General features: G+C 38.8%; 1 long non-coding RNA gene across 9 annotated transcripts in view; it reads right to left on the bottom strand.

Moving 5' to 3' along the window:
- Positions 1-9,177: 9,177 nt before the first annotated feature.
- The window catches only part of LOC103232254 (uncharacterized), a 120,278-nt gene continuing 106,552 nt past the window's right edge, over positions 9,178-22,903 (bottom strand). For 6 of the 9 annotated variants that reach the window (XR_012091940.1, XR_005237636.2, XR_012091943.1 and 3 more), the window contains one exon: positions 9,178-16,350. This is a non-coding gene — a long non-coding RNA (uncharacterized lncRNA). The remainder of the gene's footprint in view (positions 16,351-22,903) is intronic. The other 3 variants (XR_012091939.1, XR_012091941.1, XR_005237634.2) reach the window with 3 other exon arrangements.

Genomic DNA, 22,903 nt, shown 5'->3' with positions numbered 1-22,903 from the left:
AGAAGCTTGCACCTCACATCTGGAAAAGCAGCACACATTTAAGAAACTCTGAAAGCAGCCCCAGGGGCAGAGTTGCTGAAGGCCTTGGAAGCCCACGTTTTGCACCAGTGTACCCTTTGTGGTTTTGATTTGTAATGCAACATGTAGTCAAAAGAGATTATTTTGGAGTTTAAAGATTTAATTACTTTCCTGCTGAGTTTTGAACTTGTGTGAAGCCTGTAGCCTCTTTCTCTTTGCTAATTTCTCCCCTTTTGATGGGGAAGGTTTAACAAATGCATATACCCCGATTGCATCTTGAAAATAAGTATCATATTTTCAATGTTACAGGCTCATAGGCAGAATAAAATGGGTCTCAGATAAGACTTAAAACTTTGGACCTGGTACTTGAATGAGTTGAGACTTTTAGGGGAGTGTTGGGAAGAGATCTCTGTATTTTGCAATGTGAGAAGAACATGAGATTTTGGTAGCCAAGGGTAGAATCATATGGTTTGGATTTGTGTCCCTGCCAAATCTCATATTAAAATGTAATCCTCAGTGTTGAAGGTGGGACCTGGTAGGAGGTGTTTGGATCATGGGGGCATATCCTGTATGAATGGCTCAGCATCATCCCCTGGGTTATAAGTGCGTTCACCCAACATCTCGTTGTTTAAAGGTGTGGCAACTCCCTTGCACCCTTCTTCCTGTCTTCAACATGTGATGTGTCTGCTCCTGCTTCACCTTTTGCCATGAGTAAAAGCTCCCTGAGGTTTACCCAAAAACCAAGCAGATGTTGGTGTCATGCTTCCTGTGAACTGTGAGCCAATTAAAAATCTTTTTAAAATAAATCACTCAAATAAAATAAAATAAAGCATGCACTCTTTGATATTTCTTTATAGCAATGCAAGAAGAGGTGAACATAGCATCCTTTTACATATTTATTGAACTTTTGAATATTTGAAATTATATGTATGTGTATATATACATGTATGTATAAATGTTTAGAGTCTTTTGGAAAAAATGTCTATTGATACTTGCCCATTTTTATTTTTATTCTTTAATAAAATTTTAACTTTTATTTTAGACTCGGGGCACATATGGAGGTTTGTCACCTGCATATATTGTGTAATGCAGAGGTTTGGGATACAATTGTTTCTGTTACCCAAGTCCTGCACATAGTACCCAGTAGTTAGTTTTTTTTAACGTTCATCTGCCTCCATCTCTACCTCACAGTAGTCATCAGTGTCTATTGTTGCCATCTTTATTTCCCTGAGTTTCCATTGTTTAGCTCCCACTTATCGCTGAGAACACGAAGTATTTGGTTTTCTGTTCCTGCAATAATTCACTTAGACTTATAATATCCAGCTGCATCTGTGTTGCTGCAAATGACATGATTTCATTCTTTTTTATGACCGTGTAGTATTCTTTCTTGGTATACTTAATTTTTAAATTTTATTTTTCTATATCTATTGTAGGTTTCTGCTTTGTGGCCACCATGAGTCTTGCAAATAACGTCTTGTGGCCAATTATTTTGAACTGATAATCACAAAGAAAAAAACTGAGAAAATGTAAAACTTCCCACTTTGTCCTCCCCACTTTTTCACTTCTGTTGTTCCATTTATGTCATTTTTATTGTCTATCTATTAACACATTGTTGTAATTATTTTTCATAAGTTTATCTGTTAGTATGTCTACTAAAGATATGAGTGGTTTATACACAACAATTGCAGTCTTAGAGTATTCTTGTCTGTGTGCTTACTTTTACTAACAGGTTTTATACTTTTAGATTATTTCTAGTTGATCATTAGTATTATTTTCTTTCATAATAAATAACTCACTTAAGGATTTCTTGTAAGACAGGCCTGGTGTTCATGAAATCTCTCAGTTTTTGTTTGTCTGGGAAAGTCTTTATTTCTTCTTCATGTTTGAATAATTTTAGCTTGATTTTTTTTCCTTCTGTATCTTGGAATGTCATCCCACTGCCACTGACCTGTAAAGTTTTCACTGAGAAGTCTCTTGAAAGACATGTCTGAGCTCTTCGTTATGTTTTCTTTTTCTTCTTCCTTCTTGTCACCTTTAGAATTTTTTTGTCCTTGACATTTGTGAATTTAATTAGTAAATGCATTGAGGTAGTCTTATTTGGGTTAAATCTGCTTATTGTTCTTTATCTTATTGTACCTGCAGATTCATACCTTTCCCTAGGTTTGGAAAGTTTATTATTTATTTGAATAAACTTTCTAATCCCATATTTTCTCTACATCTTCTTTAAGGCCAATAACTTTTTGATTTGTCCTTTGAAGGCTAAAATCTAGATCTTATAAGTACATTTTTTTTCTTTTTTATTATTTTCTCATTCTCTTTTGACTCTGTATTTAAATATAGCCCATCTTTGAGATCACTAAATCTGCTTGATCAATTTTGTTGAGACTGTCCATTTTTTAAAACTTCGTCAATTGAATTTTTCAGCTCCTAAATTTCTGTTTCTTAAAATCTGTTTATTAAATTTATCTAATAGAATTCTGAATTTATTCCCTTAGTTGTTTAGAATTTTGTTGAACTTCCCTAAACCAGCTATTTTGAATTCCCTCTGAGTGGTCACATATCTGTCACTGCAGGATTGGTCTCTGATGGTTTATTGATTCCATATGGTGAGGTAATGTTTTCCTGCATGTTTTTGATGCTTGCACATGTCAGTTGATGTCTGGGCTTTGAAGGGTTATTGATTTGGTTTGGTTCTGTGTCCCAATCCAAATCTCATGTCAAACTGTAATCCCTATATGTCAAGGGAGGGACCTGGTGGGAGGTGATTGGATCATGGGGGCAGATTTCCCCGATGCTATTCTAATTATGGTGAGTTCTCAAGAGATCTGATGGGGTGGCACTTTCCCCCCACCTCTCTCTCTCTCGTGCCACCATGTAAGTTGTGACTTGCTTCCCTTTCACCTTCCACCATGAATGTAAATTTCCTGAGGCCTCTCCAGCCATGCAGAATTCTGAGTCAATTAAACCTCTTTTCTTTATAAATTAAACAGTCTCAGGTATTTCTTCATAGCAGTGTGAAAATGGACTAATACAAAAAAATGGTACCAGGAGTAGGGCACTGTTATAACAATAACAGAAAATGTGGAAGCAACATTGGAACTGGGTAACATGCAGAGGGTGAAACACTTTGGAAAGCTCGGAAAAAGACAAGAAGATGTGGGAAAGTTTGGAACTTCCTAGAAACTTGTGGAATGCTTTGCACCAAAATACTGGTAGTGATATGGACAATGAAATCCAGGCTGAGACGGTGTCTGATAGAGATAAGAAACTTGGTGGGAACTGGAGCAAAGGCCACTCTTATTATGCTTTAGCAAGGAGACTGGTGCTATTGTGTTTCTGCTCTAGGGATCTGTGGAACTTTGAACTTGAGAGAGATGATTTACGATATCTGGTAGAAGAAACTTCTAGGCAGCAAAACATTCAAGAAGTAACCTGTTGCTCCTAACAGCATACAGTCATATGGGTTCACAAAAGACATGGTCTGAAATTGGAACTTATGATTAAAAGAGAATCAGAGCATTTCTGTAGTGATCAGTGATGTTGAGGTTTTTTTACATATTTTTTGGCCACATAAATGTCTTCTTTTGAGAAACATCTAGGGTTGTTTGCTTCTTGTAAATTTGTTTAAGTGCCCTGTAGATTCTGGATATTTGGCCTTTGTCAGATGGATAGATTGCAAAAATTTCCTCCCATTCTGTAGGTTGTCTGTTTGCTCTGGTGATAGTTTGTTTTGTTGTGCAGAAGCATTTTAGTTTAATTAGATACCATCTCACACTAGTCAGAATGACAATTATTAAAAACTCAAGAAACAATGGATGCTGGAGAAGCTATGGAGAAAAAGAAATGCTTTTACACTGTTGGTGGGAATATAAATTAATTCAATCATTGTGGAAGACAGTGTGGTGATTCCTCAAAGACCTAGAACCAGAAATACCATTTGACCCAGCAATCCCATTATTAGGTATATACACAAAAGAATAGAAATCATTCTATTGTAAAGATACATACACACATATGATCACTGCGGCACTATTCCAAATAGCAAAGATATGGAATCAACCCAAATGCCCATCCATGATAGACTGGATAAAGAAAATGTGGTACATATATGCCATGAAATATTATGCAGTCATAAAAAGGAACAAGATCTTGTCCTTTGCAGGGACATGGATAGAGCTAGAAGCCATTATCCTCAGCAAACTAACATAGGAACAGAAAATGAAACACCAAATGTTCTCACTTATAAGTAGGAGCTGAACAATGAGAACACAAGGAAACAGGGAAGGGAACAACACTCACTGGGGCCTGTTCAGGAAGCAGGGGGAAGGACAGCATCAGGACAGATAATGCACGTAGGGCTTAATACCTAGGTATTGGGTTGATACATGCAGGAAATCACCAAGGCACACATTTACCTATGTAACAAACCTGCATGTCCTGCATGTGTATTTCAGAACTTAAAATAAATTAAAAAATAAAAAATTTAATTTTTTTTTTAATAATGAAAAAGTGAATCACAGCATAAAAGTTTGAAAATTTTGCACCTTGACTATGTGGTAGAAAAGAAAAGAAATACACATTTTCTGGGGGCCTTGCCTAGTAGAGCTGTGAGTAAAGGGCCACCATATACCAGAAGAAAGTTAGATCCAATAACAGCTTGCACTGTGTACTTGAAAAAGCCACAAACACTCAATGCCGGTCCTTGAGAGAAGCCATGGGAGCTGAGCCCTGCACAGCCACAGAGGTGGAGCTGCCCAAGGCCTTGGAAGCCCACCTCTTGCATCAGCATGCCTTGGATGTGAGACATGGAGTAAAAGGAGATTATTTTGGAACTTTAAGATTTAATGACTGCCCTGCTGGGTTTCACACTTCCGTGGGGCCTGTAACCCCTACGATTTGGCCAATTTCTTCCCTTTAGAATGGGATTATTTACCCAATGACTGTGCCTTCATTGAATATTGGAAGTAACTAACTTGTTTTTTATTAATATTTTACAGGCTCATAGGCAGAAGGGACTTGCCTTGTCTCAGGTGAGACTTCGGACTTGGACTTTTGAGTTAATGGTGGAATGAATTAAGACTTTGGGGGACTACTGAAAATGCATGATAGATTTTGCAATGGGAAAATAACATGAGATTTGGGAAAAACCAGAAGAGGAATGATATGGTTTGGCTGTGTCCCCACACAAATCTTATGTCAAACTGCAATTCCTACATGTCAAGGCAGGGATATAGTGACAGGTGATTAGATCAAGGGGGCAGATTTCCCCCATGTTCTCATGATAGTGAGTTCTCATGATATCTGATTGTTTGAAAGTGTGGCACTTCCCCCCTTGCTCTCTCCTTCCACCACGTCCTTGCTTCCCCTTTGCCTTCCACCATGATTGTAAGGGTCCTAACACCTACCCAGCCATGTGTAACTGTGAGTCAATTAAACCTCCTTTCTTTATAAATTTCCCAGTCTCAGGTAGTTCTTTGTAGTGTATAAAAATGGACTAATAGAGTAAGGTATTTATTTCAACTATTTGCTTGTTTTTCTCATCCCTCCTGAGAGGACTTTCCAAATATTCAAGGGGGATTGAGTGTTGTTACCTAAGCCTGTTGTCATTATAGCCATTTCAGGACTAGGGGACCACCTAAGCCCAGGAATGCTGTGACTCTTTCATGTTCAGATACGTAGCCTTGGTGGTCTTGAAGATAATAATTCTGTCAATTTCCATGTAAAGTCCCTCATTCCATTCCTCCTACTTTCTCCCAATTAGGTGTATCTCTCTATGCTGGGCTGTCTGGAGTTGGGTGAAGGGTGATGCAGGCACTTCCATGGCCTCCACTGGTGGCATTTCACTGTATTTCTTGTAGGCAATGCAAGGCTATCCTTTCTACCCTCTTCAATGCTTCTTCTCCTATTATTTGTTAAAACAAGATGATGTAATTTCTCATCTGGTTTTTGTTTTTGTTTCAGTTTTGTTGTTGTTGTTGTTGTTGTCTGTTTTTTTTTTTTTTAATGAAGGCTCTTTTGCATGGATAGTTGTACAATTTGGTGCTCCTGAGGGGAGATGATCACTGGATTGTTCTATTTGGCCATCTTACTCCACATCCTCTCACAAAATTAAACACATAAATAAAAAGTTAATATCACATTTTATTTATCTATTCATCTGCTGATGGACAGGCTAATTCTGTATCTTGGCTATTGTGAATAATGCTACAATGAACATGAAAGTCCAGATATTTATTTGACATACTGATTACATTTCCTTTGGAAACATAGCCAGTAGTGGGATTGGTGGATAATATGGCATTTTTAATTTTTTAGGTAACCTCTATAAAGTTTTCCAAAATGGCTACAAATTCCCACCAACAATGTGTAGTTTCTTTTCTCCACATCAGTTTCAACACTTTTTGTAATCATTCATCTTTATATATATATATAATACCCATTGTAATGGACATGAGGTGATATTTCATTGTGGTTTTCATTTGTATTATAACACAAATTACAACATAGGCTGTACAAAAAGCGTGGCATCAGCACCTGCTTTTGGTGAGGGTTTCACAGAAAGTTTCCAACCACGGTGGATGGGGAAGAAGAGGCAGCATGTCACATGGCAAAAGCGAAAGCAAGGGAGAGAGGAGGAGATATCAGGTTCTTTTTTAACTGACAGGTCTCATGAGAACTAAGAGTGAGAACTCACTCGATCCCATGAGAATGACACCAAGCCATTCATAAGGCATCTGACCCATAATCCAAACAATTTCAACCATGCTCCACCTCCAACACTGGAAATCAAATTTCAACTTGAGATTTGGAGGTGATGAATACCCAAACTAAGATATTTGGCCCATTTTCTAAACAGGTTGTTTTCTTCTTATTGAATCATATAAATTGTTTATATATTATGGACTTTAACCCCCAACAAGACGTATGGTTTGCAAAGACTTTCTTTCATTCTGTAAGTTGTCTCTTCCCTCTGGTGTTTGTTTTCCTGTGCAAACACTTTCAGTTTGGTTTAATTACAGTTTTTTAATTTGCTGTTGTTGCTTGTGCTTTTGTAGTCATATATTAAAAAAAAAAATCATTGACAAGGCTAGTATCATGGATCTTTTCCTTATGTTTTCTTCCAGTAACTTCATAGTTCTGGCCCTCTGTTTAAGTCTTTAAACCATTTTGAGTTGATTATTGTATATGGTGTAAGAGAAGGATCTAATTTCATTCTTCTGCATGTAGAAATTTAGCTTCCTCAATACCATTTATTAAAAAAGACCATCCTTTGTTCTGTGGTCTGGACAACTTTATTGAAAACTAATTGACTGTAAATATGTGGATTTATTTCTAGGCCCTTTATTTTGTTTTATTGGCCTATGTTCTATTTTTATGCCATTACCATTTTGTTTTACTATAACTTTGTAGTATATTTTAATATCAGGTAGTGTGATATTTATTTATTTTTTTCTCTCAAGGCTGCTTTTCCTATCAGAATCTTTTGTTGTTCCATAAAAACTTTTTGATTATTTCTGAAGTTTTGTGAATTGTTATTAAAATTTGAATAGAGACTGCAGTAAGACTGTAGATTTCTTTTGGTAGTATGAAAACTTTAATCATATTAATTCTTCCAATTCATATGTATTGGAACACCTTTTTTATTTTTATGTGTCTTCTTTAATTTCTTTCATCAGTGTTTTATAGGATTCAGTGCATAGGTCTTTCACCTTTTTGATTAAACTTATTGCTGAGTATTTTATTGTAATGTATATATTAGAATGTCTTCTAGAAGGGAGTAATATATATTTTATTTCTAGTTTTATTTTAGATTTGTAGGGTACATGTGCAGGTTTGTTACATGCATACATTGCATGATGCTGAGGTTTGGGGTATAGATGATCCGATCACTCAGGTAGTGAGCACAGTATCCTATATGTAGTTTTTCCACACATGGCCTCCTCCCTTCCTCCCACTTCTAGTAGTCCCCAGTGTTTTTTGTTCCCATCTTTATGTCCATGTGTACTTGTACTCAATGTTTAGCTCACATTTATAAATGAGAACATGCATTATTTAGTTTTCTGTTATTGTATTAGTTCATTTAGGATAAGCCCTGATTCAGTTTCTCTGTGTTTTTCATCATTTAAATTAAGCTTTAAAAAAATCTTCTCAGGTTGCAACAAATTTGTGATGCCAATTTTCCCTTCCAGTCTTGCCCCACTCTTCTAGCATTAGAGCTTGCAATCAGCTTTGGGAAGCTACAGGTGCCTCCAAGAATCTCCCAGAGTTGTGCATGGAGGTCTGAAATGAAAGAACCACACTATCAGTATTTCTTTGTCCTTGCACCTAAAATCTCCTCCTATCTGAATCATAACTTCCAAGCTTAGACCTCCACATGCTAAACTGGGATACCTAGGAAGGGTCTAATCTTGCTTGTGCCTACCAAACTTTAACTTCATGTTCAAAACTCATAGAGCCAATGTGCTATGGTAGAAAAATGACAGGCAATGAAATAAAATGAGATTTGAGTGAACTGAGAGTGATATAACGCTACTGGAGGGGTGAAACAACATTGTAAATATACCAACACTCCTACCCCCAAATAATCCATCATTTCAATGCTATGTCAACCAAAACCTCAAAAAGAATTTTTTTAAAACTAATTTTAAATTCATATGTTAGGGCAAATATACAGTCACCAATTCATGTTTGGAAAAAAGGCACATGGGGTAAAATCTGTTCTACTAGGTATTATGGCATGTGATAGAACCATAAAAATGAAAACAGAGTGGTATCAGTTAAAGACTAAACAAATAACTCAATAGAACTAAAGAGTTTGGAAACAGATTAATTAGTATATCACATAATTAGTATATATAATTAGTATTATGATTTTATAAAAATATAATTAGCAATTAGTTTATAATATATATGAATACATAGTAAATAATAAAAATAGGATTTCAGAGCAGGGGTGAATAAAGCATTTGATTGCTCACTTATTGGGACAATTGGGTGTTGATTTGGAAAAAAATAAAATTAAAGCCATATCTCACATAATTCAGAAAATTCCTTTAGAAACAAAGTCTTCAAAATAAAAATTAAGATTATAAAAGCATTAAAGTACATGATATATAATGTGGGTGTTAGGAAGTAATCTTTTTAAAGAAAAAAACAAAATGCAAAAAATAATAAAGTTTATTGTATCACTAGAAAGTAGGCAGAAGACATGAACAGACTTTTCACCAAAGAATATATACATGTGACAATAATCACGTGGAAAGGTGTTCAATATGCTTAGCCATTACGGAAATATAAATTAAAACTATGTTATCACTACATACCTATCAAAATGGCTAAAATAGACAACAGTGACAGTACAAAATGCAGGTGAGGATTCAGAAAAGCTAGATCATACATTGTTGGTGAGAATAGAAAATGGTACAGCCACTCTGGAAGAATATGATTGTTTCTTAGAAAGTTAAAAATACACATCATTTGGCCCAGTAATTTGCACTTGGGGGCACTTACTCCAGAAAATTTAAAACATTTTTACAACAAAACCTTTACACACATGTTCACTGCAGCTTTATTGGTAATATCCCAAAACTGCCAATATTGCAGTTGCCTCTTAGAAGGCGAATGGTTAAACAAACTGGTGCATCTATACTGTGGAATACTATGCAGCAATAAAAATGAACAAATTATTGATACATCAAAAACTTTCATAGATCTCAAGGATATCTTGTTCAGTGAAAAAGTCAATCTCAAAAGGTTAAACACTATCTACTTTCATTTATATAACAATCTCAAAATGATAAAATTATGTTCAATCCAGGGGACCTAGTACTGGTAAAGGCACTTCTCTTCCTTTCTCCCTCTCTAGGCCCAGATCGGGAGGGAAGATTGGGAAGTACATTACTTCTTTCCACTCCTATAGCAGGGAAGGTCACTGGAACAGATTCTTGGATTCATTATACTCAAGTAAATGCACGGGGAAGCTGACAGCATTACCTTCATCAACCCAGCAGAGCACCCAAAGTATGAATGTGAAAAAATCTGGGACCTTAAGCTAAAAATCACAAAAGATAAGTGTTAATAATTGACCTTCCATGGATATCCTCTTTATAGTCTTGCCTATGCTTGCTGTTCTTACCTTCACTTTGTTCGTCACCATGAGGTATCTTTACCAAGGGTCCCTTAATCCTGAACACAAACAGAAATACCTACTCCTCTAAACAGTTATCTCTTTTCTAAAGTTTAATTGCTCCCATACAATATTTAATTTCTTTCATCGGGGCACAATATTGTTTTCAGAATTATTAGTATATTTCACTTCTTATTTCTGTTATCTTTGACACTAGATTCGTTTCTTTTAACTTCTCTTTGTATAACACCCATATTTGATCCATGCATAGTTAGCCTTGTAAAATTTGTTTCTTCTTGCCTACAGGCCAACAAACTCCAGTCATGCAACCAGAGCCTCAGACAATGGTTCCCTTTTACAGGGTTCCCTTAGATAGGCCTCTGAGAGAAATCTGACTGTCACTGCCCTGAAAACAATGCTCCCTGTCAGCAGGAAGTAGCTAAGATCAGTCATCATCCCTGTTCTAATGGCAGTTACATGTACCTCTTCAGAGGGGGAAATGATAGAGGCAGAAGGTAGAGAAATCCTAAAACAGGGGCAGGTACCCAGTGAAATCCCACCTTCAAGCCAAAGACAGTTTAAACCCTAAAGGCCAAGTTACAAGTAAAATTCACAGACCAGGTTGCAAACCTGTCTTCCCATTTTACATGCTTTCCTTTGATTGATCCCCACCTTTCACCTATTTTACATTTATCTACCCTTCCCTAATTCTTTTTACACTGTGCCCACCTTTGACTGGTGCCTTTGTTTTAACCTTTTGTGCATACTCACAAACCAATCAGCAAGCACTCCCCTCCCCTGTGCCTATAGGAGCCCCAGACTCAGCCACATCAGGGAAGAGATGACCTGACTTTGGAAGAGATGAACCGACCCTCCTGTCCCCTCCCTTCTCCACTGAGAGCTGTTTTGCCACTCAATGAAATTCTCTACCTTCATCACCTTTCAATTGTCAGCACGACCTCATTCTTCTTGGACACAGAAGAAAAGCTCAGGACCCACTGAACACCTGTACCCAAAAAGGCTGTAACAATGGCCCTTTGCTCTCACCAAAGGATGGCAGTTGTCCCATGTGACAGAAACAGTGGTGGGTCCAAGCCGGCCCTGGAGCCACACTGTTTCTGGAGTCACATGCCAGGGTGAGGCAAAAGGCTGATTGAGCTGCTAACATGCCACCATCTACCGGGCTGTGGACAGTGGAACTAAAAGAGCTAATTAGTACACTGTAACACTCCCTTGGGGGCTTTGGGCTTGCAGGCACACCTGCCTGGGTTCAGCCATGTTCTCCTCAGTGCAATAACTTTGGTCGGGCCATGGGACCCACATGGAGTTTTCTCCTGTTGGTGCTCAGAGTGGCCGGCCAGACCCTGCACTTGTTCATGTGTTTCCTCCTGCCAGGGGCTGATCTTGGTGGATCAAGTAGATGGGGAGCCCCCTGCTGCAAGTCTAGCAAAGGGGCTGAGAAAAATCCCGTATCAAAATTTTTTGAGGGGTTTGGACATGAACAAGTTGGATTTTTTTCAAAATCTTTTTGCCTATTGAGATGATCATGTGGTATTAGTTTTTAATTTCGTTTCTGTGGGGAATCACATTTATTGATTTGCATATATTGAACCAGCTTTGCAAATCCTACTTGGTTGTGGTGCATTAACTTTTCGATGTGCTGCTGGATTCAATTTACTAGTATTTTGTTGAGGATATTTGCTTCTATATTCATGAAGAATATTAGTCTGAAATTTCCTTTCTCACGTTGTCTGCCAGATTTTGGTATTAGGCTGACGTTGGCTTCACTGAATGAGACAGTTAGCAGACACTCCTCCTCAATTTTTTGGAACTGTTTCAGAAGGATTACTACAAATTCTTCTTTGTTCACCTGGTAGAATTCACCTGTGAATCCATCTTGTCCTGGGCTTTTTTTTTTTATTGGTAGTTTTTCATTTTAATTACTGATTTAATTTCAGAGCTCTATATTGATCTATTCAGGGTTTCAATACATTCCTGATTTAATTTTGGGAATGTGTGTTTTTCCAGGAATTTATCCATTTACTCTGGATTTGCTAATTTGCATGCATATAGTTGTTCATAGTATTCCGTGAGGATTGTGGTCCGAGTGTGTGCTTGTTATGATTTCAATTTTTTTAATTTTTTGAGACTTTCCTTATGACTGGGCATGTGGTCAATCTTAGAATATGTTTCATATGCAGATGAGAAGATTATATATTCTATGGTTTTTGGGTGGAGTGTTGTGTAGATGTCTTTTTAACCCAATTGGTCAAGTTTCAAGTTTAAGTCCAGAATTTCTTTGTTAGTTTTCTGCCTTGATGTCCTGTCTAATGTTGTCAGTGTGGTGTTCAAGTCTCTCACTATTATTCCATGGTTGTTGAAGTCTTCGTAGGTCAAAAATAACTGTTTTTGAATCTCAGTGCTCTAATGTCAGCTGAATATACATTTAGTCTAGTTATATCTTCTTGTTGTATTGTATGCTTTATCATTACACAATGTCTATAACTTTTATTAGTTTAAAATCTGTTTATCTGATATAAAAATAGCAACACCTGCTCTTTTTAATTTGCATGGTAGATCTTTCTCCAACCCTTTACTATGAGCCTGGGGGTGTTATTAAATGAGATATGTGTCTTTTGAAGACAGCAGATGTTTGGGTCTCATCTTTCTTCAGTTTGGCCTATTCTGCTGTTAATATTTCCAATTTTATTATGAAATTCTTGTAGTGAGTTTTCAGCTCTATCAGTTTGATTCTTTGTTAAAACGGTTATTTTGTCTTTCAGCTCATTTCATTTTACTGGATTTTTTAGATTCCTTGGATTGAAATTTTAACTTTCTCCTGAAGCTTCCTTGCCATATAAATTTTGAGTTGTATGTCTGTCACTTCAGTCATTTCCAAAATGTTAAGGACCATTCTTGGGGAGCTAGTGGACTTGTTTAAGGGTAGGGGGACACTCTGGCTATTTGTTTTGCCAGAATTCTTGGGCTCATTCTTTCTCAACTGGGAGGACTGACATTCCTTCAACTGTAGTGTAGTTTGAGTATAGTCAGTTGCATTTATTTCTGGATGTTTTCAGAGGGCCAAGGCTCTGTGGTGGGTCTTTTCTTGTGTGTGGCTGAAATTATTGCCCTTGGTTTCACAGATGAGTATATTAGCAAAATAATTTTGGTGTTCTAGTTTGGGCTACAATTCAGTAGATGGTGTTTAAGAGTAATAGTAAATAGGCTCTTATTATACCATGTGGCTTCTCTGTATTTCTTCATGCTTTCAGGTGTGCTCTTTGGTGCGGGGTGGAGAGAGGTGACTCCCTCACTAGGTCCACTCCTGTGTCATGGAAGAACTCCCTATAATCACTGGCATGGCATCCGCTTTTCTTTTGTTAGGCATTCTAGGCTGCAGGACTTCCATGGGCAGGGGCCATGACGGGGAGATAGGCCATAACTTTCCCAGGTGGAACCTGCAGATGGAGGCATGCTGTGTTTCTGCACAGTTCCTGAAGCTTTGACTCTAACCTCTCAGGACTCTGAGAGTGTGGGTTCCTCTCCTGCTCGTGTGCTGGCCACAGATCACCATTTGACACTCCTAAGCTATGCACAGTAGCCCTGGGGTATGTTTAGGCTTCTTGTTCCCTATTCAGCTTGGGGCAGCAGGGGTGGGGACCTCAGCAGCAATGATGGCCGTCGGCCTTCTCATTTGTCTCTGGGAGCTATATGACAGAGAAACACAGAGCTACTGCAAATTGCAATGATCAGCTGGGGGTGACACTTCTTTGCTGCAGGCCCAAGCCAGAGGGCCCTGCCTGGTGAAGAGATGGGGTTGGGGGGCGGCTCCTGGGAACACAGTCTGATCTCCTCTCTGTAGGGTGGCTGTAGCATGCTGGAAGTGCGAGTACAGTACTCAAGCTCTTTGTGACTTTTCCACCCTGGGGGCAGCAAGTACTGTGGAAGGCAGGAGCAGAGGGACTATCAGTTGCTTCTGGGAACTCCACCTCACAGAAACACAGAGCTACTGCCAATGGAATGTTCAGCCAGGCGTTGTTACCAGTGGCAAATCTGTACAGGTCTGCAGCAACCTCAACTCTTGACTCCTCAGAAGGCTTTTGACTGAGGGGCATAAGGCAGAGTGAGAAACCAAAGCAAGTTTAAAGCAGGCCTAAAAGTATATTAAAAAGCATTAGAGCAGGAATGAAAGAAAGTGAAATACTCTTGTAAGAGGAACAAGCGGGTACTTCAGAGATAAGTGCACAGTTTGATCTTTTGACTTGTGTTATATATATATATATATATATATATATATATATATATATATGTTGATAGGCTTCAAGGGTCTTGCGTCCCTTCTTCTCTGATTCTTCCCTTGTGGTGGGCTGTCCACATGCACAGTGGCCTGCTAGCACTTGGGAAGGGCCACAGGCACAGTGTGTTTACTGGAGTTGTATGCATGTTCTCTTGAGGAGTTCTTCCCTTAACAGTCAAATGTCCTCAGAAGGTCATACATCAGTTAAACTCCACCATTTTGCCTCTTGGTGCACATGCCTGAGCCCACTCGCCTGATTCCTGAGATCTCATCAGGAAGCTGATCACTAGTTTCAGTATTTTCCTATTGGGAGACTGCCTTTCCCTTGCACAAGCTGTGACCAATTATTACTTTAGGGAGACACTTAAAAACCACCTGACATTCCTGGTGTGTGTGTGGTGGGGGAGAGACCTCCCCTGCTCTGCTCATGTCTTACTAGCTACTTACTGTTACCATGTCCCCTCTCAACAATCCAAGACCCCAATTCTTTGGGGAAAATTGATATAAGTCAGTCTTCTGTAATTGTTTCCTTCTGACAGAAGTTAGCTGTCAGAGCAGGGTAGTTCCATGGATTGGTGAAAGTGGTAGCCACCCAGGGCCAAGGAAGACAGTGGCAAGATTTTGCCTCTGTCATGTTCCACTGATGGGCAGTCTAGGGGTCCCCTCTAGAAGTGTGACTCTAGTATTGAGAGGACAGTATCCATCACTGAGCATATTTTGGAGCTTGATAGCCTGAACACAAGAGGAAAGACATCAGGTTAGTAGATTGAGAATAATGTCAAAACAAAATAAGGGGGAGAAGACACCTCCAAAAAATCCAGAAGCTGCCAACATGCACTGGTAGTTGGTGGCTATATTCATGCCTGATAAGACGTGGGTGCATGGGGTTGCTAGCCAATTCTTCTATTGCCCAGAATTAGCACATTGATTCAGGTTTTTACATGACCCATCTCTCTTGTTTCTTCTGAGTTGTAGCCAGAGTTCACTAGTTGGTTCACAGGAATAAGCAGGGTTAGTCTGAATTGCAGACAAACACTCAAAAACAACTGATGAGACTAGAATCTAGTAATAGGTATATTATAGTTCTTGAAACATGATTTTTCTCTTTCCAGTCCTCCTTTGTTTAAAAAATATCATGACAGGATTGATTAGTTTGCAGAATAAACTTTAGTCTTATTATACTTGACCTGATTATTTGCATAAAGAACAGCAAGAATAATTACTTGTCATGTAGGCTCCCTTTTAAATTGTCTTTGATGGAACTTCATTTCATGAGGAATCAGATAAGACTTTTTTGAAGACTTAATCCCAGCCATGGGTTAGTGTCATCAATTACCTATATGAGTTGGGGAAATTCCTCTCCTCTTGAGGTCCCAAGACAACTTGGGGCTACTTGGCCTACTGGAAAATAACATTCTTTACTTACCAGAGGTCAAGAGATGTGTACAGTGACTATTTAGACAAAGTATGAGGCCAGTTTTCCCCAAGGTGTATTTATTGGCTCTCTAAGTCAAAGTTGATTCCTTAAAGCCACCTGCAAGTATGCCATTCCAGTCAAAACCTTGGTAAAATAACCAGTTTCTCCAATTGTGTCCTGTGTAAAAGAAAGTAGATTCTTATTGCACTAAGGCAAGTAACTATATTGCCATGAGTCAAAAATACTTACAAGTAGTATCTAAATTCTGGAGAAATCAAGTAAAGAGAAAGTAATATGCTCTAAATTTTGTTTACAGGCACATGCTTTACTCAACTGTTAAAAGCTGTAAGGATTATTAACAGTCTTTTATTAGTTTAGTCCATGCAGTTAACTCCTGTTCTGCTTGATCTTCATGAACATTTCAGCTTTCCATGAGAGTTCTGAAAGCTTTTCCTCTATTGTAACATCAAAATCTCTGAAGTCATCAGAAACCTGCATTTAAGATCATCTGTTAGAGTTTTAGTTGATGAAAACAACACCTTTTAAATAGAATTAAACAACAATTGTCTATGGATGACAAAAAGTCTTAGGGCACCGATAGTCAAAGATACAATTGAGAAGGATATTTGTTACCTCTGTGGCACATAATAATATAACAATTACAATGATCACTGATAACTTATACTAAGTTGTATCAGAATTATAGGAGTTTTGCATAATTTTGGAACACATACCAACTACAAATTTATAAAAAGTAGATTAATGCTTTAATAAAACTGTTATGCTTTTATTCCAATGTTTAATTTATGGAAAAACTGAATAATACTCCTTTAACTTTAGCCAATAAGTTACATACAGATTTTATAATATTAATCTTTCAAAAAACTTGCAAAACTTGCTTAAATCTTCAACTTATCCTATCTAACTTAAAATAATCCTTTAACCCTCTAAACCAGGCCAAAAAAAAAAAAAAAAAAAAAAAAAAATCTGCATTCCCATGTCTTCTTACAACCCTTTGCCAAAAGCACATTCTATTTTCCTTACACGTCTTGCATGTACAGCTGTTTTTCCAGCAGTATCAAGTACATGTTACACTGTTAACTCTTAGCAATTTTTACTTTTGGTGAAAAACCTGATAAATAAGTGATTCTAATTATGTACTACGTTTGGAGCCTAGGACACCAGACAAAAGTGTAGATAAAGTTTGATTCCAGTATAGCTAGAAGCATGGCTAACCCTGTATGTCCCCCATTCCTTACCTAGGTTTAAAGCAGGCAAGTTGTATAGTTAAGTAATAGAAGCAGTTTATGGAGCATTTAATATCCCTTAAAATTGTACATTTTCATAACTTCTGTTTGATTTTTTCATAACTTACACAGACCATCTATGACACGCTTTGACTTTCTGACTTGTCCTAAAATCCCTCTTTTTAAACAACCAGTCATTTTATTTTAGGACAATAACTTACCATACAAGATCCTTTTTTTATACGAAATCTTTTTCTTTATAACTTTCCTTACCAGAAATACCTTTACTTTTATAACCTTTGGATTAGATAAAAATAATTTTACTTCTGTTAGGAAGTTATGGTTTGAACTACATGTTACTGTATGAGTCCTGTGAAGGGCAGAAGGAGTTTATCTGTGCACTGTAGAGTTTTTGCCCCAAAGAGGTGTGAATCTTCTCTTTTGGAGTGAGGTGGCGCTATATGCCCCCGTTACCCAACAGGATTTGGAAGAGTTGCTTAGGAGAGAATTAGCACAGAGCAGTTAGCTCTTGAACCCAAAAGAGAAACTTATAACTTTACTTGCCACCTCCAGAGTTACTCTTGGCTTTGTACCATTGACAACACTGATGTCTGATTTAGAAGCCAGACAGAGTAGAAAGCCCCTTCACTCAAGGCCATCAGGGGTTGGGATTCTTTTCCAGAGGCCATTTGGCCCTCTTGACAGTCCCATTTCCAGTGGCTGAGCTTGTGGTAGAGGGGCCAAGTCATGCACAGTTTTTTCCCATGTATTCCATTACAACAGTTTGCCTTCCAGTGGCCTGGCTTCCTGCCCCAATGGCAGTTCCCTAGAGGAGTGTCCTTAGGGCAATTGGAAGGGGGCTGGTGGGCTTGCAGAGCAGCCAACAGTTAAGCCTGCCTCCTTTCCCTGCATTTCTCCTTTTCCTTGGCCCTGTACTCCTTATTCTACTTTCAGTTATAAGAGACAGAGGAGGTTAATTTGAGGATTTCCTGCATAAGGGCACCAGGTTCTAAGGCTGACTTTTGTTATTTCCTCCATTTATTTTATAGGCCAAATAGTATTATAAAGGAAAACTAGTATTTTTAAGGTTTGGAGAAATCACACTTCCCAGTTTTGGGGGATGCATCTGAGGGGCATGGTTTGTGGTATGGAGACAAGATTACCCATCTGTGAAGAGAGAACTGAAGAGAAAAGGAACAAAAGGAAAAAGGTATCCCCTCTTACTTTCCTCTGACCCTTAATAGGGCATTTCCCATTCTTCCTTAGGGTTCTCGAATGAATCAGTCTTATTGTGTACACTTAACCTTGGTCTCAACTCATCACAATTACCTACTTGAGAACCTGATATACTGGAGTGAACAGTGGGCAAACTATTCATCCTTGGGGTTCCATTATGAACTGGTCTTACTCTGTACCCCAATCTTGCTTTCATCTCTATTTTCATAGTAATTTGTCAGCCTGGGACCAACCTTCGTCTCTGTCCTATTGGTGTCTTGTGCTTGTGGCCTTGGGCTTGCCTATATCCTTGTCTTCATGAACTTATAGTGACTCTCATTCAGTGCATTCTAACAACAAAACAATTGTCACTTTTCTCAGATTCCCAATTCCCATGTTCCTTAAGTAGAGGAGAAGCTTGTTTTTCAGTAAACTGCCACAAGGGGGCTGAAGTTCCCTCCGCACGCCCTTCACATATAACCTTGAAGGTCTTGATGCATGTTAAGAAGGATGTGGAAGTAGAGAAATGGAGGCTACAGAGGAAGTGGGAGCAAGTGAGAATAATACTCGTGGAAAGCCTTCATATGCTCGCAAAAACAGCAGCACTTGGATTTGAGAGGATGTTTATTTGCCCCCTTCATACAAAATAGTAACCTTTGGAGTACTTGGGGTTTGAGGCAAGAACATACAAACTGCAAAAGAAGAATTTCTCCTCCTCCCAAAAAGATGCTAACTCAAAAAAAGCAAGTGGATGGGATCTTAAAGGGCCAGAGTGAGGCCATATGCTGGTGGACAAACCACTTCAAAAGCTACGAGAAAACTTGGCCCTTGGCATAACAGGAATGAAAAGCATATGGTAAGTCATAAGGAGCTGGCAGAGCCTGAGTTTCAATTAGTGTCTGTCCCAGCAATGTGCTACCAGACAGAGGAAGGGTTGCAGGTCATCTCAACTGCTAGAGTAAAAACAAGTATAAATCTCAGGGGATATCTGGAAGGCAGTCTGTGTCTTTGATGCTGTGTGAATACAGCAAGAACTGCAGGTGCATGAATTACTGGCAGTATTTGTTTAAGAAGTCACATGGCATGCAAAGAGGCAGACTTGACCATGGGGTGGTTGGTCCAGAGAGTGTGCAAGGCCATTCAGAACACACAGAGAGAAAACAGGGCAATAGGCAATGTGGGCTTTTGAGAAAAAGACCATTTTTAGTTGAAAAAGCAGAAGAAACTCCAGACATTGCACAGTTTTGAGTGCTAGCTCTACCACTCTTGTGAGCCTCCTGTCCAGGAGGGCCATTAGTGCCTCAGTTCTACTTGGTGCATACCCCAATGTCCTTCCCACTCCCACAGCCACTCCTCAGGGTGAGCTGAGAGAGAAACCAGGGTGAGGAGAGCCACTTTCGGTGGAGAGGAATCATTCTTGGGGTTTGTTAGTAAGCAGGAGAGAGAAAAGGAGAAGAAAAAAAGGTGTACAGGGGTTGAATACCTCTGGCCAAAGAAGGGGAGGTGTAGAGGTCTCTTACCAATAGGGAACATATCCATATCCAAGTCACTCAGCACCAAAGTATGTCAGTGGTAAAAAGTACTCGAGTCTCATAGCACCAAAATATGTTAGTGGCAGCAAATCTGTAAGGATGTGCAGCAACCTCAATCCTGGCCTCCATAGAAGAATTTAACCAAGGGTATAAGGCAGAGTGAGAAACCAAGGCAAATTTTACAGCAGAAATGAAAGTTTAATAAAAAGCTTTAGAGCAGGAATGAAAGGGAGTAAAATACACTTGGAGAGGGCTAAGCAGGTGACTTGAGAGATTGAGTGAATAATTTGACTTTTTGACTTGAGGTTTTATATGTTGGCATGTTTCCAGGTTCTTGTGTCTCTTCTCCCCTGATTCTTCCCTCCCAATGCACTGTCCACATGAGCAGTGGCCTGCTCGCACTTGGGAGGGGCCCCATGCACAGTATGTTTACTAGAGTTGTACACATGTTCACTTCAGGCATGCTTCCTATATTAGTCCATTTTCATGTTGCTGATAAAGACATATCCAAGTCTGGGTAATTTATAAAGAAAAAGAGGTTTAACGGACTCACAGTTCCACGTGGCAGGGGAGGCCTCACAATCATGACGGAGGGTAAAAGGCATGCCTTACATGGTGGCAGGCAAGAAAGAATGGGAGCCAAGCAAAAGGGGAAACCCCTTATAAAACCATCAGATCTCATGAGACTTATTCACTACCAGGAGTACAGTATGGTGGAAATGGACTCCAGGAATAGATTATCTCCAACAGGGTCCCTCCCAGAGCACATGGGAATTTTGGGAGCTACAATTCAAGATGAGATTTGCGTGGTGACACAGCCAAACCATATCAACTCCCCTTAACAGTATAGTATTCCTAGAGGGAGGTCACATACCAGTTAAATTGAACCATTTTGGCTCTTAGTGTACATGCCTGAGCCACTTGCCTGAATCCTGAGATCTTATTGGGATGCTGATCACCAGTTTCAGGATTTTTTCTGTTTATATGGAAAACTGCCTTTCCCTGGTTTCAGCTGTGACCAATTATTATTTTAGAGAGACAGTTACCAACCACCTGAGCACTGATGGTTGCCTGACATTCCTGGTGTGTGTGTGTGGTAGGGGAGGGGAGCATGGAGCTCTCTCCTGCTCTGCTCACACCTGACTAAGCTATCTACTGTAACAGGGTGGGGTGGCTGCACTATGGGCCCAAGCTAGGGGCCCTGTCTGGTGAAGAGGGTGTCAGGGGCTCACAGAGGAGACAGACTGGCCTCTCTGTAGGGAAGCTGTGGTGTGCTGCGGGCATGAGCAGAGAAATCACATATTGTCTTCTAAAAATGACTAACCAGTAGTTACTTGTAATAAATGGGATATAAATATTTAGTAATGTAAGTAATTTAAACAATATTTTATTTAATAAATAATTATATCTTGATGGAAAAAATATTTGACTAGATGTATTTTCTGTATTATTTCTCCATTACCAATACCTGTGAGAACCCAGGGCTGGTTTAATAGGGCCTCATGCTATTCACCTTTTACTTTGAGAATGGCAGGCCATGATATCCAGGAAAAGAAGAGTTATACTTAGAAAGTAGAAGCATACCTCATTCTATTGACTTCACTTTATTGTGCTATGCAAAGATTACATTTTTTAGATTGAAGCTTTGTGGCAACCCTGTATCAAACAAGTCTATTGGCACCATTTTTCAAACAGCATGTGTTCACTTTGTGTTACGGTGTCACATTTTGGTAATTCTCATAATATTTCAAATGTTTTCATTATTATTATATGTTATGATGATCTGTGATTGATGATACTTGATGTTACTATTATAATTGTTTTGGAGTACCATGAACCACGCTCTCATAAGATGGCAGGCGAGGCACGGTAGTTCATGCCTGTAATCCTAGCACGTTGGGAGGCTGAGGTGGGCAGATTGCCTGAGCTCATGAGTTTGAGACCAGCCTGGGTAACATGGTGAAACCCCATCTCTATTAAAATACAAAAAAAAAAATTAGCCAGGCATGGCAGCGTCTGTAGTCGAGGCAGGAGAATTGCTTGAACCTAGAAAGTGGAGGTTGCAGTGAGCTGAGATTGCACCACTGCATTCCAGTCTGGGTGACATAGTGAGACTCCATCTCAAAATAATAATAATAATAATAATAATAATAATAATAATAATAATGCAAACTTAATTGATAAATGCTTTGTGTGCTCTGACTGCTGCACTGACAGGCTATTCCCTTATCTGTCTTCCTCTCTTCAAGCCTCTCTATTCCTTGAGATGCAACAATATTGAAGTTAGGCCAATAAATAATCCTACAATAGACTGTAAGTGTTCAAGTGAAAGGAAGAGTTGTACTTTTCTTACTTTAAATCAAAAGTTAGACATGACTAAGCTTAGTGAGGAAGACATGTTGAAAGCTAAGACAGATCAAAAGCTAGGCCTCTTGTGGCAAACAGCTAAGATGTGAATGAAAAGAAAAGTAACTGAAGTCCTACTTCAGTGAACACATGAATGATAAGAAAAATACAGCCTTGTTGCTGATATGGAGATGGTTTCAGTAGTCTGCATAGAAGATCAAACAATTCCCAACATAAGCCTACTTCAGAGCAAGGCCCTGAATCTCTTCAATGATATGTAGGCTGTGTAAACTAAAAATAAAATTCTAAGCCCCCCACTGACTGAACGGACTCCACTGTGGCCAAAGGACCCCAGAAAAAACTTAAAAATCAGTTCCCAGTTATGATGGGACAGGAGGTCAGACATGCTTCCTTATACTTCCTCCCTTTTGCAGATTAGACACAACTGACCAGCATTTATGTTAAAATAGAGATCATAAGACTGACAGAACATACTCTTTTTGGCAATAGGATACCAAATTATAAAGGACTTAAGCCCATGCCAGACAATGGTTAAGTCACATACCCTAAAAGTAAAGAATAAACTATGTTCTAACTACCACAAGGGTTTTCTTTTTCTCTAGCAACTAAACAAGCACTAGCCTCGAGATAGGCAATATTAAAACAATCACAACTCATCCAGTTCACAGATGCTAACCAAACCCT

Source organism: Chlorocebus sabaeus, chromosome X (assembly GCF_047675955.1).
Source record: "Chlorocebus sabaeus isolate Y175 chromosome X, mChlSab1.0.hap1, whole genome shotgun sequence".
NCBI lineage: Eukaryota > Metazoa > Chordata > Mammalia > Primates > Cercopithecidae > Chlorocebus > Chlorocebus sabaeus.
Note: the sequence above shows the minus strand (reverse complement) of the source record. Positions and strands in the feature narration are given on the sequence as shown.